At 34.0% G+C, this 19901-nt stretch overlaps 1 long non-coding RNA gene across 1 annotated transcript in view; it reads right to left on the minus strand.

Annotated features, from left to right (window-relative positions):
* LOC141559453 (uncharacterized) overlaps positions 1 to 19901 on the minus strand; it is an 82353-nt gene that overhangs the window by 52694 nt on the left and 9758 nt on the right. Inside the window, exons 2-6 of the long non-coding RNA XR_012487427.1 lie at positions 14225 to 14357; positions 13921 to 14033; positions 12111 to 12190; positions 8785 to 8873; positions 1844 to 1987 (exon numbers count right to left, since the gene is read on the minus strand). This is a non-coding gene — a long non-coding RNA (uncharacterized LOC141559453). The remainder of the gene's footprint in view (positions 1 to 1843; positions 1988 to 8784; positions 8874 to 12110; positions 12191 to 13920; positions 14034 to 14224; positions 14358 to 19901) is intronic.

Consider the following 19901-nt stretch of genomic DNA (forward strand, 5'->3'; position numbering starts at 1 on the left):
GACTATTTTCAAATATAATTGTTAGTCCCCGTGGTAAAGTTTCAAATTGTAGTGCTGAAAAAAAAAAAAAAAAAAAAAAAAAAAAAAAAAAGAGCTATAATTGGAATTGAGACTTCTTAAAGGCAGTATTTTTTAAACTGAAGATTTTTTAGCTGAAATCCTGTAAACAGATCAGAGGGAGAGATAGGCATGGCATTTGAAACAATATGGGGATGTAGCAGTCATCTCAGCTTTCTTCCCTGTATTAGTTACACTATCCACCTCATCAAACGCATCAAGATCATATTTCTCTGACTCTACATTGATCCAAAATTATATCAGTGGGTCTCATCATAAGATGGTTCTCTGCTAAATTCAATATCTTAATTTGTTCTTAAAATCTTTTTTTTTTTTTTTTTTTTTTACCTTAAAATATCATCACAACTTCAGGTTATAGACATGGCTTTCTATAGCATGAAAATGAATTTATCAATACCCAATTTCATATCTACCTTTAAATTTATGACTAATTAAACTATTTTAAAGGGAGAGAAATGTTTGTGAAGGCTAAGAATAAAATTGTCCTTTGCATCTGCTTCTTGATACCAGTACAACTGAGTAAAAATAACAAGGTCTTCAGAATAAAATATAGAGTAAAAAATATAATTGATTTCTTGAGTTATTGATGGACTATGACTGAAAAATTATCAGTTGTCTTCTTCAATCTACTAGTGATTTCCTACCTGTCAGTAAAGTAATTTAAAATACTTTGATCTTACAATTGATATGGTTTTCATCATTTTATTTGGATTAGATACAGATAAAGCATTTATCAGGTGCTTTTTAAGAGAAAGAAGCAACTCCCATTCATAGTTTATATAGCATTAATAGCATTGAGCCTTAGAACACTACAAATTCTCTTCTTTAAAAATCATAGAAATATGAAAGTTATCAGTTTAACCATCTACACTTCAAAAACAAAGTGAATGAAAAATACAAGTGACAAATCTGGGTGAATGGATGGCAGTCTATTAAAATGATTCAGAACCTTAGATAGCAGCAGATAGACTGCAAACTGGCTAGAAAAGGATATTTGACTGTATTCCATTTGATAAATTGTGCAGTGTTTTCTGGATTCTAAAACTTCTCAGTACAACAAAAAACCATTTCAGCAAAACTATATCAATGTTTTCTTTTTCTGATACATGGTATTTATGTATATATGTATTCATACACACATAGATATATATGTTCATATACAGAGAGAAAAATGAGAGAAAGACCACCAGTATTTTAATTATATGTAAACCAAAGAATAATGGAAAGATGATGTTTACCTAAGCATATTAGGATATTTGATTAGTTCATAAAATATAATTGTGTATGTTGCTTATTTGAATATGTGTCTCCTCTCCATTTTTGTCCCAGATAATAATGAGACAAGCAATGTTTCATTTCAACTGTGTATGAACAACAGGACCTTATGTAGAATAGTTACTTAGTTAATGCTTATTGAATGATTTCAATTCAATTTAATTTAGCAAACAATTATGAAGCATTTAATATGTGCCAATTACAATGGTAAACTCTATGGTCACAAGGGGACAATTCTTGTCATCAGTGTGCAGAAATGTTTACCACACTGATGGTAAATTATTTAAGCTGAAAATGCTACAGGTCAAGACTAAAATGGAGAGAGATTTGGTATATGACTTTTTGTTCCCATAAAATTGTACACTCAATGCAACTTCTGAAGCCGAGATGCAACAAAATATGGACCAATTCTCAATTTTTTGTGCTACTTTGGACCAAACAACACCAAGAAAACAGAGATTCTCCACCAAATAGCCCATACCATCCTTACCTGGAACCATCAGTTGTAGCAAATGTAGATTTTTTTGAAGGTTGTGGATAAGTTCGCTTATTTGTCAGTATACTTTCCTGGGATGTACAAATAGATGACAATGTTGATATCTGTTGCCAAGATTAGTTCAATGTTTTGGAGGCTCTAAAGGAAAGTGTGGGAGAAAAAACTATTAGACTGCCTACTGAACTAAAGGTCTATAGAGTCACTGTACCTGACCTCATTGCTGTATGCCTGGGAAATTTTGACAGTTTACAAGTGCCAGGCCAGGAAACTGAATTGCTTCCATTTCAATCATTCTAGGAAAGTTCTGAGAATTATCTAGCAGGATAAGCTACCAAACTCTGAGGTCCTTTCTCAAGCTGACTTGCCAAATATTCAAACTCTACTTCAGAAAGCACAAGTTCTATAGGCTGGTCATGTTGTTTAAATGCTACACATATATTTGGGTAAAAACTTATTTTACATATAACTCACACAAAGCAAGAACTTGCATGGAGATCAGAAGTAATACATGGATGCTCTCAAGGTCTCTCTGAAGAACTTTGGAATTCATAGGTAGGTACAAGAGAAACTGGCACAGGAGACATGTGTCTGCATCAAAAAAAGTTCTTTTTTTCATCATGGCTTTCAGAAATCCAATAATTTTTAAATTTTCTCTCCTAGATCTATTTTCCAGGTCAGTTGTTTTTCCTAGGAGGTATTTAATATTTTCTACTATTTTTTTTCTTTTCTTTTCTTTTCTTTTTTCTTTCTTTCTTTTTTTTTTTTTTTTTTTTTTTTTTTTGGTTTTGTTTGACTGATTCTTAAAGTCTTATTGAGTCATTCCCTTCCATTTGTTCAATTCTCATTTTTAGTGTATTATTTTCTTCAGTTACCTTTTTTAGCTCCTTTTGTATTTGGCCAATTGAATTGTTTTGTTCACTGCATTTTTTTTTTTCATTTCACAAATTCTGTTTTTCAACAAATTGGTATCTTTTTCATATCTATTTTGTAAGGAGTTATATGCTTTTTCCATTTCATCAAATCTATTTTGTAGGGAGTTAATTGTTTCTCCATCCCTTCTTGCAAAGGTCTAATTTCCTTTCCCCATTTTTCTTCTAACTCTCCTTTATGAAATCTTCCAAGAAAGCTTTGTGAAATGGGGACCAGTTCATATCTCCCTTTGGGGCTTCATCTGGAGTTGATTTTCCTTTAGGGACTTTAGGATTTAAGGTCTGTTCTTCTCTCTCTCCATAAAAGTTGTCTATGGTGAAAGTTCTTTTTGGGTTTTTTTGCTTTTTTTTTTTTTTTTTTTGAGGCTTAAGGTCTGCTCTTAATGCAAAGGAGCAACCACTGCTTTAGTTTGCCCTGGAGCAGTTCTATTGATTGACTTCTGATGCTGAGTAATCGCAACTAGGTCCTGCTATTCCTGGGCTCAGTGGTTTACAATTTGCCATTTGTAGAAAATCTTCTAAATCACCCACTTGCAACCAGGACAGAGTAGCATAAGAGGCTCACAGAAGATTCCCAGGTGCAAGGAAGATGCAACGTTCTGACTCCCCCTCCAGCTCCTTGCCCTGGGAGCTGAGATCTGAGCTCAGTAGATTGTACCCCTGCCCAATTGAAACAAAACTGTTCTGAAGTTCTTCCAAGGTATCTTCTTCTGGAAATGTATTGCATTCCAAATATTTGTGAATTCTTTGACTCCAAAACCAGTTTAGAGACTTAATCTGCTGTTGGTTTGAGAAAAGGTCAGAGGATGTCACAGAAAGTCGTATCTGCTCTCTGCCATTTTGGCTCCACCCCCCTGCATCAAAGAAGGTACTATGCTCCATGAGTACAGCATAATTGAAATAGTTCAAAAGAAACATTAGATGCACAAATTTAGAAACATCTTCATTTCAAATGTTCACATTAATTATTTGTGCTTAATTTATGATAAAACTTTTTGAGCTTATATTGGTCTGATCAGCCACAGTCAGACACTGAATTTTCCCCAACATAGTGATGACATTTTGATCTTTGAGCATGAAGACAACAACCTATAGGAATAGAGGGGAATAGCTACACAGATAATGTTGATAATGATGTTGATGACAGTATTTATATAGTGCTTTAAGGTTAGCAGAATGCTTTTGCCAATATTTTATTCTCAAAACAACCTGAAGGAGGTAGATGTTATTATCACATTTTAGAGATGAATAAGGAAGGAGTGAAGGGATTTGTCCAATATCTCACTACTAAAAAATGTAAGGCCAGATATGAACTCTTCCTGATTAAAGGTCCATTGTCTTAAGAAAACATTGCCCTTGTAGACCATTGTGCTATTAGAAATTACATAAGTTCATATGTATATATATATACACACACATACATATCACTATTTACCCAGCTCCTATTTAGCTTCCTATCTCCAAATGGAAGGATTTTTAATTCAATATGCAGGTAGCAAATAGTTATAAGGTGGCATATAGTTTGCCATGTTGATGAGGAGTAATATAAGAGGGGAGGGATGTTTAAGCATATCAAACACTCTGGATCAGATAGCATGGACAAGGATTAAAGACATGAATAAATGAATAATAAAGCATTTATTAAGTGTACACTATGTGCCAGGTACTCTACCAAGTTCTGATAAGTATGTTTGGAGAATAGGCTAACCTTGATCTTGCTCTGAGCACAAATGATGGAATATCCAGTTAGGTTTAAAATGAGGGTACAGTCTTATTTTTATGGAAACCCACTACATGATGTGATTCACCCCTAAAATATCTCTTTCATCAGTTCTTTCTGTGTCTTAAGTCTCTATTTCTTCTATATGTCAATGTTAAGCACAAATTTCTTTTCTGAGAAATTTAACACTTTATTAGAATAGTAACAGCCATTAATGCCTTAGTACAGATTGGTTCCCTAAAATATAGAAGGACCAGAAGAATACTAGTTATAGAATAGATATGTTGACCAGAATAGGAATGGAAAGATAACTAGAATGGGGTACTTCTCCAGGAAGTTGGCCTGGCAGAATATTAATAAGGAGTTCAGGGTAACTGTAAGGCAGCATGAGAACTAAAGATGGGTGGCAAAAATGACTTTATGAAAGAGAAGGAGAGCAGTGAAAAAGGTTGTCCAAGTCTTGGTGACCTCATTGAACAATATAGTCTACGGAGTTTTCTTTTCAAAGATAATAGTTTCCATTTCCTTTTCCAGTGAATTAAGGCAAAAAGGGTTTAGTGACTTGCTTAGAGTCACATAACTAGTGTCAGAAATCAGGTTTGAACTCTCCTTGATCCCAGACTCTGTGCTTTCCACTAAGTCACCTGGTTGTCTCCTGAAAGAGGAGTTAGGGCAAATTAAATTCTTGCTTTTTGAATATGGCAGCTAGTGCGTTCGGAGTAAAGAACACAAAGATGTTCTGGTTACTATTTTCCTAACTGGGAGAATGGGAGTATTCATATCTATAGTAACTACTTCACAAGACTGTGGTAAGACTTAAATAAGATAGTCAATGCTGGAGACTTTATTCTGTCTTTTATTAGTATAGCTAAAGGGTACTCTGGGATTTATCTGTAGTCCTGACTTGAGAATGGGAGATGGCTATAGGATCCCTTTTAGTCCTATGAGGCTATATCTCAATAAATTAATATAAAGGGGAATACTACAGAGAAAAAACATGATGTAGAAGCAGTCATATGTTAGAAAGATTATTTAGAGATTACTAGAAAAAACCTGGTTAAAAGAAATTATCATCAATACTTACAAAAGGAGATAGAAGGGTTAAGGTGGAGGAAGGGTTGCAGAGAAAACGAAAGAAATCTACTTCATAGCTATATTTCCATTCTAACAGGCTAGCATTTAGATAAAAAAGAAACATTTTCTCCAGATTGTGTCACAGATGGGAGTTTGTCTGTTTGAGCCCCCAAAGATGTGAGAGAATTATTTTGAAATTTGTTAATTTTTAAATGTTTCCCCCCCCCTTCAAGAGTTTTATGTTTAGAATTTAAATTATCTGGGGACATTGGATAGAAATAAAGACTAAATGAAATAGGAAATCCTGAAGGCACACATGCAGACACATACACAAATGTCATGTTCTGTGGGTAGTCAAACAAAGTGACGCAATCAGACTAAACTTGGTTGGGGAGATGGCTAGAAAAGGAAAGAAAAAATGGGTAAGAAAAGTGATTTGGGGATATAGACGATAAAAAGAATTGAGATGGGAAATAGAAAAAAATTATGAACTTTAAAAAAAAAGATGCAGAGATTATATGTGAACAAATGAACTGAGAGAGCAGTTATCCAGATAATTCAACAAATTTAGGAAGTCTACCTCAATCATTCAAGCAGCAGAAAGGAACAAGCAAAAAAGAATGACAAAAATCTATACACAAAATAAGCAAATGAATAGTAAGGTATAACCGTTGGAAGAGAAGATTGTTTTGTGCTTAAAGCAATTGGGATAACAATTTGCTATCTATATTTCTTTTTAATAAGAAAGCTTCCTTCAAAAAAGTGGGATTCCATGAACAGAAACTGATTCTAGCCAAAGATTTGCGAAAGGTTTTGTGTGTGTGCATGTGTGTATGTGTGTGTATGTGAATACACATATGCTCAAGTGTGTTTCTTTCTTTCTCATTCCCTTTCCTCTTTCTTTCCTTTTATTCTTTTCCTTTTTCCTTTCTTTTCTTTCCTTGCTTCTTCCCACTTGCTTCCTCCCTCCTTCCTCACTTCTTTTTCTTCCTTTGTTACTCTCAGTTGCTTTGTAGGTCTCTCCACAGACCAAGTCCCTAATAACTTTGGGGATAGCTATCTTTCAGAGAGCATAAGCCCATAATAGTTGTCATTCCAGATTTAGAGTCTTAGTTCCAGGTTTCATTTTTTTTTTTTTTGAAAGGCTCTTCTCTTCCTGTCTCCAACTTACATGTAATTAATTGTGCCATGATAGCATTTGTGAGCTAGTCTCTGGTTCCAAATGGGGAATCCATGCCATACCTCCAGTGTCTTGCTCTTGGCAAAGCATTCTTTCTTCTTTTCCTTTCTGGTAGATAAGTAGCCTTATAGGAATGTACTGTCAACTCACCCCTAATATTGTTTTTAGTCTTATAATCTGTAGAGATGATACTTTCCACTCTTTCCCTTTCCCTTCTCTCATCCTCTCTAACTTCTCTGCCAAAACATAACCCTAAAAAATAATTAAACTTCTAAAATCTTCCCCAAAATTTCTTTCTGCCTTTCCTTTCTTTTTTTATCACATGAAATGTTTTCTTATATCCACTTTCCAGTTAGATCTTAGAGATATGACACTATTACAGAATGAGATTAGATGACAAATATACCTCAGAAGTATGATAAATACAAGTTTCCAATTGTAAAAATCACATTATTTATTCATTCCAAGACAAGTGAAATTTCCTAACACTGGAGGGATATATAGTATATGTTGTATTGCATATGTTTGGTTTGGTGTTGGGATAGAGTAAGTATGATTGCACACAAACAAAATCCATGGTCTGAACTACAACCAATGAACTGCATCTGGAGCCATTTGGAAATTGAGTTGAACCTTATTTCAAACACTTAATTGTGTGACCTTGAACAAGTCACTTAAACACCTCAGAGACTTGGTTCCCTTTTATTAAATTAGGATGATAATGCTTGCAGGACTTACTTCAGTGAATTGATGTAAAAAAAATGAGAAAATGTATGCAAAGTACTTTGTTAACCTTACAGAACGATATAAATGTCAGCTATCTCTAAGTAAATTAGGTACTTCCAGGCATTGATGTTTCCTTGGTGCCCTAGTGGGGCTTTTCCCCTGTCATAGCTATTATTTTCTATTGTTAAATATTTCCAGTAAATAGAGCAGCAGTAATGAATTGTTCCTTCACATATTCTTTATCATTATAGACACCCAACACATATTTGCTTAGGAAATGAAGTAAGCCCATTTCTACTGAAAAAGTGGAGACCAATGAATTATATTATTTTAGAATTGCCATTTATTTATAATTGCCATGCCTTATTTATTTTATTTTATGACAATATCTTTCCTTTTTCCTTCACAAACACTGTATGACACATATATAATTTTATTCATTACAACTTTTAAAAATTTATTTTATTCTAAGATTTTTTGTCTGTTCCATTTTGCCAAGATATACTTGAGTTCTCTCTGTGCCTCAGTTTCTCTTGTCTCTGTCTCTGTGCCTGTCTTTTTCTCTATCTCTCTCTTCTGATCGCTCTGTCTCTTTCTGTCTTTGTATGTCATTCTGTCTCTGTCTCTCTGTCTCTTTCTGCTCTCTGTTTCTCTCTATCTCTCCCCTCTGTCTTTCGGAGTCTTTTTTAAAATCTGTCTCTTTTTTCCTTTTCTTTCTATCTCTCTCTGTCTCTGTCTTTTTTTCTCTCTCTTTCTGTCTCTATGTCTCTGTGTTTCTCTGTGTGTCTCTCTGTCTCTCTTCTGTCTTTTTATCTCTCTGTCTTTCTCTGTGTCTCTCTCATTATCTCTCTGTCTCTCTCTCTTTAAAGGTTTACTCAGTTCTATAAGTAAGACTATAAATAAAGCATAAGACTAGAACACAAGGCATTTGGGGATTATGACAAGAGGAAATCCTATAAATTCTCTCTACTTCAAGGCTCCCTCTCTTTTATGAAAAGAATATTAGACCTACTATCCCAGCCTCACAAGAATTTCAGGAGGATTCCTGACATGAATAATGTACTGTGGAATAATTTATGAACTCCAAAATCTCATTATCATCACTGTGACCTAGTGGAAAAGGAATTGGTCTAAAAAATCAGAAAATCAGTTTTTCCCTTATATGATTTGAAATCACTAATTTTGTTCTTACATAATGATTATATATAATTATAAACGTGAAAGTTCTAAACACTCCTGGGAGATTGATACTGGTCCCTAGAAATAAATTCTTAATCATCTCAAACCTCAGCATCTTAGGACTCACTTTATCCCTTGTATGCAACCCATCATTTTCTTCAGGAAAGTAATTCTGTACTCAGTCTTCTATTGTCAGCTGAAACATTTCAGTGTCAACTGTAGGAATAGAAGGGTGTCTATTTTTATTAGGTGACATGACATGGGCTCTACCACATACTGGTCTCAATAAGATAAAATAATATAACAAAGGCTACACACAAACACAGTGACAGTTATTGACATTTAGAACAGGCAAACACATCACCATTTCCTGTTTTTTACTCCCCACAGTAGATATGATCTGTCTTCCAGCCACCAATGCAACAAATACTAGAAGTTTTTTAAATACTATGGAATTCGATCCATGATTAATTGCAGAACAACTCAGCCAGGTTCTGTTTTTATAGCATATAAGACTATGGTGGCAGCAGATTGTGCTACTGGCAACCAAAATGGACATTTTATTACTGTTCATTTTCTAAACATTTTCCTGAAGAGGAATGTGGTTATTGTTCCCATTAATATATATATATATATATATATATATATATATATATATATATATATATATATATATATATATATATATATATATATATGTATATATATATGTATATATATGTATATATATATGTATATATGTATATATGTATATATATATGTATATATATATGTATGTATGTATATGTATATATGTGTATATATGTATATGTATATGTGTATATGCATATATATGTACATAGATATATCTTGGATTTTTAGGATGCTACAATGAAATATTCAATTCTGCCTCACCCCTACCAGTGCACCTCATATTCACAAGCAGAGGGAATACCATCAATAACATGTGAAACGTCCATGTTATCATTAAAGGCAGGAAAGTTTTGGAAACTTTTCTGTGGTAATATCCTTCCATGATTCTGGATTTTCCAACCTGTTCTGTATTTGTCCAGTTTTTAGCTGATGGCCTCTGGTGAACCTTCTATTTCTAAATTCATTAGGGCTATGAGAATTCAGTTCAGAGGAACATTCCAGTTTGGAGCCCTTCTATCTAGTCCTCTTATTCATATAGTAAATTTCATCTTGAGGTCCTGTGCAAGTCCTATAAATTCAGTTACTTCAGAATATTCCTTTATGGTTTACATTTGGTTTTTTTTTCCTATTTCACAAGAAGGTCAGGAAAATTCCTAAATTAAACTGTGTGCTTTGTGGAATGATTAAAAATAAACTACAATTTAACATTATCATGACAGTGATGGAAGGGATCCAGAGAATTTGAGAAGATCTTAGCTCTTTAGATTGGGAATTAAATAGATTTATATTCTTTTTCTGTCCTTTTCCCTTTTTTGATTCATATCCAACTTTGGGGTCCAAGTTCTGCTATCCTTGCAATGTTTCCCCAGCTAGCTGTTCCAACTGATCCTAGTCTTTTTTACTATAGTTCTACATTTGGGAAATGATTATCTCTTTTAGTTATCAATTTCTGTTGATTTCATCATCAAATTATCCCTCTCATCAGATGTATTCTGATGGAAGTGGAAATCTTCAACATAAAGAAGATCCAACTCACTTCCAGTTGATCAATGACGGACAGAAATAACTATACCCAGAGAAGGAACACTGGGAAGTGAATGTAAATTGTTAGCACTACTGTCTATCTACCCAGGTTACTTATACCTTCAGAAGCTAATAATTAATGTGCAACAAGAAAAAGGTATTTACACACATATATTGTATCCAGGTTATATTGTAACACATGTAAAATGTATGGGATTACCTGCAATAGGGGGGAGGGGATAATTTGGAAAAATGAATAAAAAAAAAATATCCCTCTCATCTTCCCCTTCATTGCCACTTCTACATTACCATTTCTTGAGACCTACATGTCCTCCTACCTAGGCTACTGTGACTGCATCTTAATTTGTCTTCTGACCTCCATTTCCTCCTTTTTCCACTCCATCATTCACACTGATGTTGTACTCATCTTTTTAATGCACAAGTCTGAGTATAACACTATCACTTTCCATCAAAACAACAATATACTGGGCCTTATACTAAAGCACTAGGCAAGAGATGCAAAAGATAGCCTCTCCACTCAAAGAGCTTACAATCTTTTTATAATATGTTCTTTTCCCCCAATTAATTGTTAAAACAATTTTTAAATCTTGTTATTTATATTTTTGAATCCTAAATTATATTCTTCTGACCCTTTCCCCCTTCCTGATATAACAAGCACTCTACTATGGTTTATACATGCGCAATCACATAAAACATGTCCATATTAGTCACTTTGTACAAGAAGACTCACATTTTTTTAAAAATGAAAGAAAGTGAAAAATAATATGCTTCAGGCTGAATACAGATTGTTTTCAGGCAGTATCAGTTCTTTCTCTAGATATTGATAACATGTTTCATCATGAATCCTTTGGATACATTGTTTTGGAGCATTATTTTGCTGAGAATAGATAAGACATTCACAGTTCTCCGTTGTACAGTATTTCTGTTACTGGTTACAATGTTCTCCTGGTTTTGCTTACTTCATTCTGTTCATGTATACATCTCCAGGTTTTTTCTGGAATCAGCTTGCTCATCATTTCTTATAGCACAATAATATTTCATCACAATCATGTATCGCAGCTTGTTCAGCCATTCCATCCTCAATTGATGAGCATCCATTAATTTCCAATTTTTAATCACTGCAATAACTGCTATAAATATTTTGTACAAATAGATCCTCCCCCTTTTATGTCATTGAGATATAGATATAACAGTAATATTGCTAGATTAAAGAATATGTACAGTTTTATAGCTTTCTGGGCATAGTTCCAAATTGAAGAGCTTACCATCTAATGGAACAGACACCTTTCATTAGATTTTTATTTCCTACTGGATTAAAATTCAAATTCATAGATTCTAGAGCTGACAGGTACCTTAGATACCAAGTTGAAATCCCTCATTTTCCAAGTTAAGAAACCAAGAAGTTAAGTGATATGTTCAAGGCCACTGAGCAGTATATCAAAGACTGGACATTTGGTTCTCTAACTCAGAATGTGAGGCTTGTTCCTTTACACAAGTGCTTCTTAAACGTTTTTCCACTCACAGACCCTTTGTGGCCAAGTTTTTTTTTTTAATATAACCTGGATATTTAGGTATATAAAATCAGTATATTAATCAAATTAATCAAATCAAACATTTACTGATAACAAATCATAATTTTGTGACCCCCCACATTAAATTATGAGCTTTTATATGGGGTTGCAACCCACAGTTTAAGGAGCTTTGCTTTACACCAGTATTCACAGATTCTCTCACTCTCACTTCAGTTTACATTTTCAGTATCTTACCAAAACTTACCACACTGGACTACTTCCTGTCCCCTCATTTTGTCCTGTCATCTCTTACTTCCATGACTTCATACATTTCACTCCACAAACCTGGAATATAGGACCACTTTACTAGATAAAATGTCAGAAGTTATAATCCGTAAAGGTTGGGCCAATCCCCATCTTTTCATTTTCAAATCTCTCAACCTCTTTGAAACTTTCCCATACATTTATAATGTTGTAACTTGTATTTGTTTGTCTGTAAGTCTTAAATTCACTTCTAAGATATAATCATTCTGAGAAGGATGACATTAAAAATGTATCACTGAATTTGTGATTTCATTGATACAGGTGCAGACTACAATCCACCCATTCCTACTCTTTTTTGTTCACATTTTGCCATAAATTTTCTACAGAAAGTTCATATGATAGATAGAAATGTTTCCTTCGGATTTTTGAATATTTTGTGAATATCAGCACAGCATAAAAAACACTCAGGTTCTCTTATCTTTCACATTTTGCATGAATCTTCTACTTTTCTAATCACACATTGTGACATGTATGACTGTAAATCACTATTATATAGTATTTTGTTATACATTTTCCTTACAGCAATCCTAAAAAAATGGGTAATGCAGATTACCCATTAGCATTTTATAGATGAGCAAACTGAGATTCTGAGATCTTAAGTGATTTTTCATTTAAAGGTTTCTGCCCTGCTTTAGGAAAACACTCATTTCTTGGAGTTCAGAATTCTATTTTGAGTACAAATCCTTTTCTCTGCCACTTAGTGCCCAGATGATCTGGTAGCATTCACTTAACCTCCCTGAGGCTCAGTTTCCTCATCTGCAAAATGAGATGGTTGAATTAGATGACCTTCTAGTCAGGGATCTCTATGATCCTATCACTTGTCCTAAGGACTTAGAACACTGATAAGAGCTCTTACGAAAACATCATTATGTCTCCCCAAAATAGCTCATATTTTAAAAAATCCTTTAATGTTTACAAAGTACTTACCTAACATTTCAAATGCAAAGTCTAAGGAGAGAAATGCATTTGAATATTAAATATATTACTTCCACAAACATGTTAGTCCTGATGGAAACTAAAAACAGCTGAGCTGCGTCATGAAAAAATTCCCAGTGTATATTCAGAACAAAGGAAATGCAAACAAGCCAGATGTATCTACTCTGGTATCCAGCCCAGACTCATCCTCCACTTCCCCCCTTTCTACTAGACCCCCACCCCCACTGCCCAGTCTCCTACCCCTCAACAGATCCCTCTCTCCCTCCTCTGAATAGCACTAAATTGTTTCCTGATGGCTTGACTGTTTCCTCTCCAATACCTTGCACAATGTAATTATTTGAAGCAATTTGATAGAAGAAAAATGCTAGCTGATGTTTCTTTAATCTTTAGCTTTGCTTCTCTGAGACTATTATCTATGGAAAATGTTAAGAACTACCATTTTCTTGTTGCATTTAAATTATTTCCATTGATGTGTTTATTGAAAAGTAGATTTTGGAGTAGAAAGTGATTTATTCTGGAACTATTACAACTTCAAAATTTATAGATGGATAATGGATATTTTAAATTGCAAATATTTGATCTATGTAATGTTATATGGTTTAAAAAAAGACCAAATTGCTTAAACAAGGAAAAGCAATTAGCCCATTATTATTAATGAAATAAATGGAAGGTGATAGAGGAGAATTTTACATCATATCAATAAGATATGTTCTTATATGGAACTCTGTGCACATCAGCAGGAAAGCAGAGTACTAGGATAAGGTTGAAAGAAGTGAGAAAAGGAAGTGAGATTATTCTTAAATTATGCTACATACCATCCAGCCAGAGGAAAAGATGGATAATGAGTTCTTGTCACAAAACTGGAAGAGAAGCAAAATATAGTGGAAGGAGACTTCAAAATACTCAGATATGTATTGGTAGTTTCATTCTGTTAAAAAAAAATGCAACTGATAAATTCTCAATTTATGTACTTATGTACTATGCCATCCCTCAGAATTTTCAGATATATGCCTTGAGAAACACATTTCAAAGAATACAGAGAAAATACATGTGGACCCATAAGTAGAAACTCTAAAAAGGGAACCTAGCTCAAGGAAGTTGGTATGAAGCACAACTAACCAAAGAACTTTTTCATCTTCTTTGTGTATAGTAAATTCTCAATACTTGTGCTGAAATAAACTGTTGTCTGTGTGAGAATCTTAGAGCAACCCACTTTCTCTTAGTTCTTCAAATACATCATTATGTAGAGACACTGCAGCAAAAAGAAAGGAGAAAGAAAAATTTATATATCTTTTGAAACCTCCAAATAGTGTCATAGACATAATATGTGAGAAGGCATATAATAAATTTAACATTTTTAAAGTGTGCTTTTTAAATAGAATTCAATAAAATTGATTTTAATATATTAATAAAAGCTAAATTAATTTGTTTTAATTGACTCCATACAAGAAGGATATATTTGGATGGCAATATGAGAACAAAATAAAAGCAGAACTATATACAATTTTTACTCATTTAATGAGTACTTAGTTGGTTTTGAACCTTTATGCTGGCAAAGGGCCAATGCCAATTCTTTATTAATTCATTTGCATTAATGTCCACATCTTCCTCTTAATTTTAGACAAATTCATACACTACTGGAATTATTCTGCCTCATGTGCTTTTCTTTAATTAACTCTGCAAGTCTAATTGTTTGAGGTCCTGGAATGTCTAATTCTCTTTAATCCATGTTTCACATTATTTTTTCCTCAAGCATTTTCCTCAAAACTCTTAAGCTAAATATGGCTTTCTGGACTTACTTGGTTTAGAGTTCTAAAGTTCTCTATTTCTAGAGTTCTAGAGTTCAAAAGTTTTAAAGTTCTCTATTCAGAATTAGAGGAATCTGAATTTGAATTCAGGCTCTAACATCTGCTACCTATATTATCTTGAACCAATTACTTATCTTTTATTGCTTTTAGTTTCTCTAGATAAATAAAATACAATAAAATTTTACTGAATGAAAGCAAAGTTCCTTTTCAATTGTAAGTCTATGATTCTATAAGTTATGCCTCACTGAGTGTTGGGATCTAATTTCCTTCTATTGAACTCCATCCAATGATACCTAGAAGACACAGAAGGATTATGAGAGTTGAATTTTTTCTTCATATCTTTCAGCACCTTCCATGAGTAAGAGTTCTACCCCAATGTATCATTGTGTGTTGTGTAAAATTGGCATTGGCTTCTTGAAAGTTAAATTTTGCCTTTCTACCACAGACAGGTTTCTAGCATAGGTCAGGCAATAGTCTTTAAGTCCATAGTTCAAGGAGCATACCTGATAAAAATAGAGAAGATCATTACTAGAAGGTGATCCAGCAGATGTAATATACACATTAAAATAGCATACATGTGCACATATTCATGTACATAAATATAGTCATTAAGCTCATACCATGTGCCAGGTACTGTACTAAGCACTAGAAATACAACAAAAGGCAATCCTTGCTCTCCTTAAGCTCCCATTCCAACGGAAAAAATAGCAAATGTTTTTTTGTAAAAACAAAATTGGTACATGTTAAATTAGAGACAAAATGTAGACTCTAGTATTAAGGTGGATCAGAAAAGGATTTGTGCATGTATGCATGTGTAGATATAAAGCATACATTTATATATACACCATCCTATTCTTTGTTCCATCTGTTACCATCTACAAAAAGTGTCCAAATGGATGAAATAAAAGCTTTTTGAATAATTAGAACATATCCAGCAGTAGCAGTATATAATAGATGGTGCTATTATTTTGGCTACATACACATAAAAAAAAATAAATTCAGTTCTTCAGGCTGTTTAATTAATAACTAAATTAAGACTTTGGGTTTTGCTGAGGAGTTGATGGTGGTTTGAGGGGTCAGAGGTATAGAATCTGCTATCCTATCATTTTGATGATGTTGCACAAACACACACGCACACATACACACACACACACACACACACACACACACACACACACACAAAAACATAATTTCTTTCATTTTGAATACTTTAATGTGTCCAGAATAATAGACTCATAGGACTACAGAACTACAAAAGACCAGAGATCATCTAGCCTAAACCACCTCATTTTACAGATAACAAACCTGAGAAGTTAAGTAATTTACCCTAATAATAATAGTAACTACAACTGATTTACCCTAATAATAATAGTAACTATAACATCAGGGACAATCTCATCACTCAACTTAACATCCATGTTTTGGAAGGGAGTGGTCAAAGAAACCTTAATATGCTTTAATGGTAATTTCATCATCCAGAAGTACCAACAAGGGAAAAATATATTTTTGATGAGTTTGTGATTCTCACTAGCAAAGAGGAACTCAGAAATCTTAGGAACCATGGGAAGGATCACTCCATCCTAGAATTTGTTATGGAGAAGAGGAAATCCTTACATAGAATGGCATGCACTCTTAATTTTGGGAAAGAAGTTTTGAAAAAGTTCTGAGGAAAAATCAGAAGGATATCATAAACTAAAGTACTTCAGAGAAGTCAGTCAATATGTTAATGATCCTTGAATCCATGACATCTTGTGAGTATTAGTGTAAGGAACTGGATGTGTTTGATCTAAAAAAAAAAAGAAAAAAAAAAGAAAAAAAACTTGGGGGACATGCTATCTCTCTTCAAGTATTTGAAAGACTATCAGGATTGGACCCCTCTTTGGACCCAGAAAGTGGGTCCTAGTTTCACTAGGAACACTAGATAGAAATTGCAAGAAACAATTTAGGCTTTCTAACAGGTGCTTTTCAATCATATATAACTCTGTGACCCTTTGGGAGTTTTCTTGGCAAAAATGTCACTTCCTTCTACAGTTCATTTTACAGATGAGGAAACTGAGGTAATCAGAATTGAGTGACTTGCCCAGTCATACAGCTAGAAAGTATCTGAAGTCTGATTTGAATTCTGGTCCTCTTGATTCCAGAACCACTGCTCTATTCACTGTGCCACTCTCTTAACAATTGGAGAAAAATTGGAATGGGCTTCCTCAAGAGATGATTTCCTCTTCAGGGAGCTTTCCAAGTCTGCAGGGTTAGACTATCAGAAGAAAAAAGATACACAGAAAGGGATTACATTCTATATCATCCTTGGCATCCTGTCTACTATTGGACTTGTCCTGAAGATGCTTTCGATGAACTTAAAGAAAATAGATTTACATCCTAATGCCTTTTGTTTTCACCAAAAAAAGGAGTTATTTTATACATCTGTGCTCTATTCTGCAGAACATGAAACTTAAAAGAATAATAGGAGGATAGGGACTTGTCTTAAAACTGTATCTGAGTTCCATCAAAGAATATGAAAGTGGTTTCAAGAATAATGGCAAAAAAATGTTTGTGGCAGCTCTTTTCATAGTGGCTAGAAACAGGAAAATGAATGGATCTCCATCAATTGGAGAATGGTTGGGTAAATTGTGGTATATGAAAGTTATGGAATATTATTGCTCTGTAAGAAATGACTAGCAGGAGGAATACAGAGAGGTCTGGAGAGACATGAACTGATGTTGAGTGAAATGAGCAGAACCAGAAGATCACTATACACTTCAACAACAATACTGTATGAAGATGTATTCTGATGGAAGTGGATATCTTCAACATAAAGAAGTTGATCAATGATGGACAGAAACAACTACACCCAGAGAAGGAACACTGGGAAGTGAGCGTAAATTGTTAGCACTACTGTCTATCTACCCAGGTTACTTATACCTTCGGAATCCAATTCTTAACGTGCAACAAGAAAATTGGATTTATACCCATATATTGTATCTAGGTTATACTATAACACATGTAAAATGTATGGGATTGCCTGTCATCTAGGGGAGGGAGTAGAGGGAAGGAGGGGAAAATTTGGGAAAATGAATACAAGGGATAATGTTATTAAAAAATAATTACTCATGCATATGTACTGTCAAAAAATTTATAATTATGAAATAAATAAAAAAGAATAATGGCAAAAATGGTCATTTTAAACACCTGAGCAACTGCCTGTAAAACACTAAATGTAAAAGAACAATAGAAGATAATAAACTGTCCTTACAACTATCTGAACTCCATCAAAAAGGATCAAAATGAGTGATAATACTAAAATAATAGCTAGCATATGGAAAGCACCTTAATATTTTTAAAGTTGTTGTGGTTGTTAGATCATTTCAGTCATGTTCAACTCTGACCTCATTTGGGATTTTTTTTGCAGAGCAAAAATACAGTAATGGCTTGCTTTTTCCTTCTCTAATACATTTTATAGATAAAGAAGTTAAGGCAAACAGGATTAAGTGACTTGCTTAGAATCTCAAAACTGGAAGCCAAGTTTGAATTAGGTTCCTTCTGATTCCAAAGCAACATTCTATCCACTATGCTACCTTGCCCACCTTATTAGAGACCCTATTACAGGGTCATGTAAATGGAAAAAAAAAATCTTTCCATAGGAAGGAATTTTATTTCTGTGATTTTCCATATTCAACTCTTCTATTTTATGCAAAGTCAACTTGGTAGTTGCTATCATAATGTCTTTATCAATTAAGCCTGTGTCTGAGAGGTACTCCACTGTAAGCAAGTTTGATGAAAATCAAAGAAATGTACCAATAGCTCAGGCTGCTTGCAGTCACCGTGAATGGAACCCAGCACAAATCAGCCCAGATGCCCAGCTATATCGGCTCCTTTAAGGAAAAACTAATATGTTAATTGCGTAGAGAGGAAGGAAGGGAATTCAGGCATGGCATGTCATTGAGCATTTAGTTACACATGACTAGGTAGCCAAAGGAACTCCTGTGGCCCATTCCTCTTGTAACTGTTTCTGCTGAGATAGTGCCGCGGAGCACTGGCCCGCACACAGTGGCAGATGAATAGTGCTGAGGGAAGCACATATTGCCTCAGAAGTTTCCACCTCTCTGATTTGGGTCAGAATTGAGGTGTATCTAAGGGCTTGTTGGATTTGTTACAGAAAGCAAAGTCGGATCTCAATTGACAGGGGGCAACAGCTCCTAACCAAAGACCGACTTGGAAAAAAACGATGAGAAAAAGCAGCAGACTTCAACAGAATGTGCACCCAGAGATTACAGGATTGAAATGATCTCTGGGAGAAAATGTCATGTGAAACCACGACTCGCTCAGTAAGCTGTTTTCCACTTAAATCTGTCTTGTATTTCATTATTCAGTTTAAAAAAATTTAAAAAAAATAAACAGCTACCCTGGCTATACAATGGTCTATTCTAACAGCTGCTTCAGTGAAGGGAACATTCAGAAGGGCACAGTTTGATTTATGTTCATACCAATTTTGATCTACCACATTTTTCAAGTAGCTTTTGAACAGGAAAGTACATGACTAGTTAGCAAGATCAAATATGGAAAGAATGTAGAAAGAATTGTCCCTTTCCAGATAGATGGGAAAATACCTTTGTTATTCATATTATCAAGGTCTGGGTAATTAAACTAGACATTTGTATAAAACCCTACAAATAAAAAAACTGCTGAATATTGATAAAGAAACCTTACATTCCTTAATGAGAGAGAGAGAGAGAGAGAGAGAGAGAGAGAGAGAGAGAGAGAGAGAGAGAGAGAGAGAGAGAGAGAAGGTAAATCTTTATTTTCCTTTTTTATTAACTCTAGTTGTAAATGCTGGAAATGTACTTCTCTCTAACTCCACTTAAAGAAAATTTGAAAAATCTTCTCCACACTTAATTAAAAAACATGAAAAGACTTTCATGAAATAATGAAGAGCAAAATGAACAGGACCAAGAGAACACTGTGTACAATACCAGCAATATTGCTTTTAAGAA

Source organism: Sminthopsis crassicaudata, chromosome 3 (assembly GCF_048593235.1).
Source record: "Sminthopsis crassicaudata isolate SCR6 chromosome 3, ASM4859323v1, whole genome shotgun sequence".
NCBI lineage: Eukaryota > Metazoa > Chordata > Mammalia > Dasyuromorphia > Dasyuridae > Sminthopsis > Sminthopsis crassicaudata.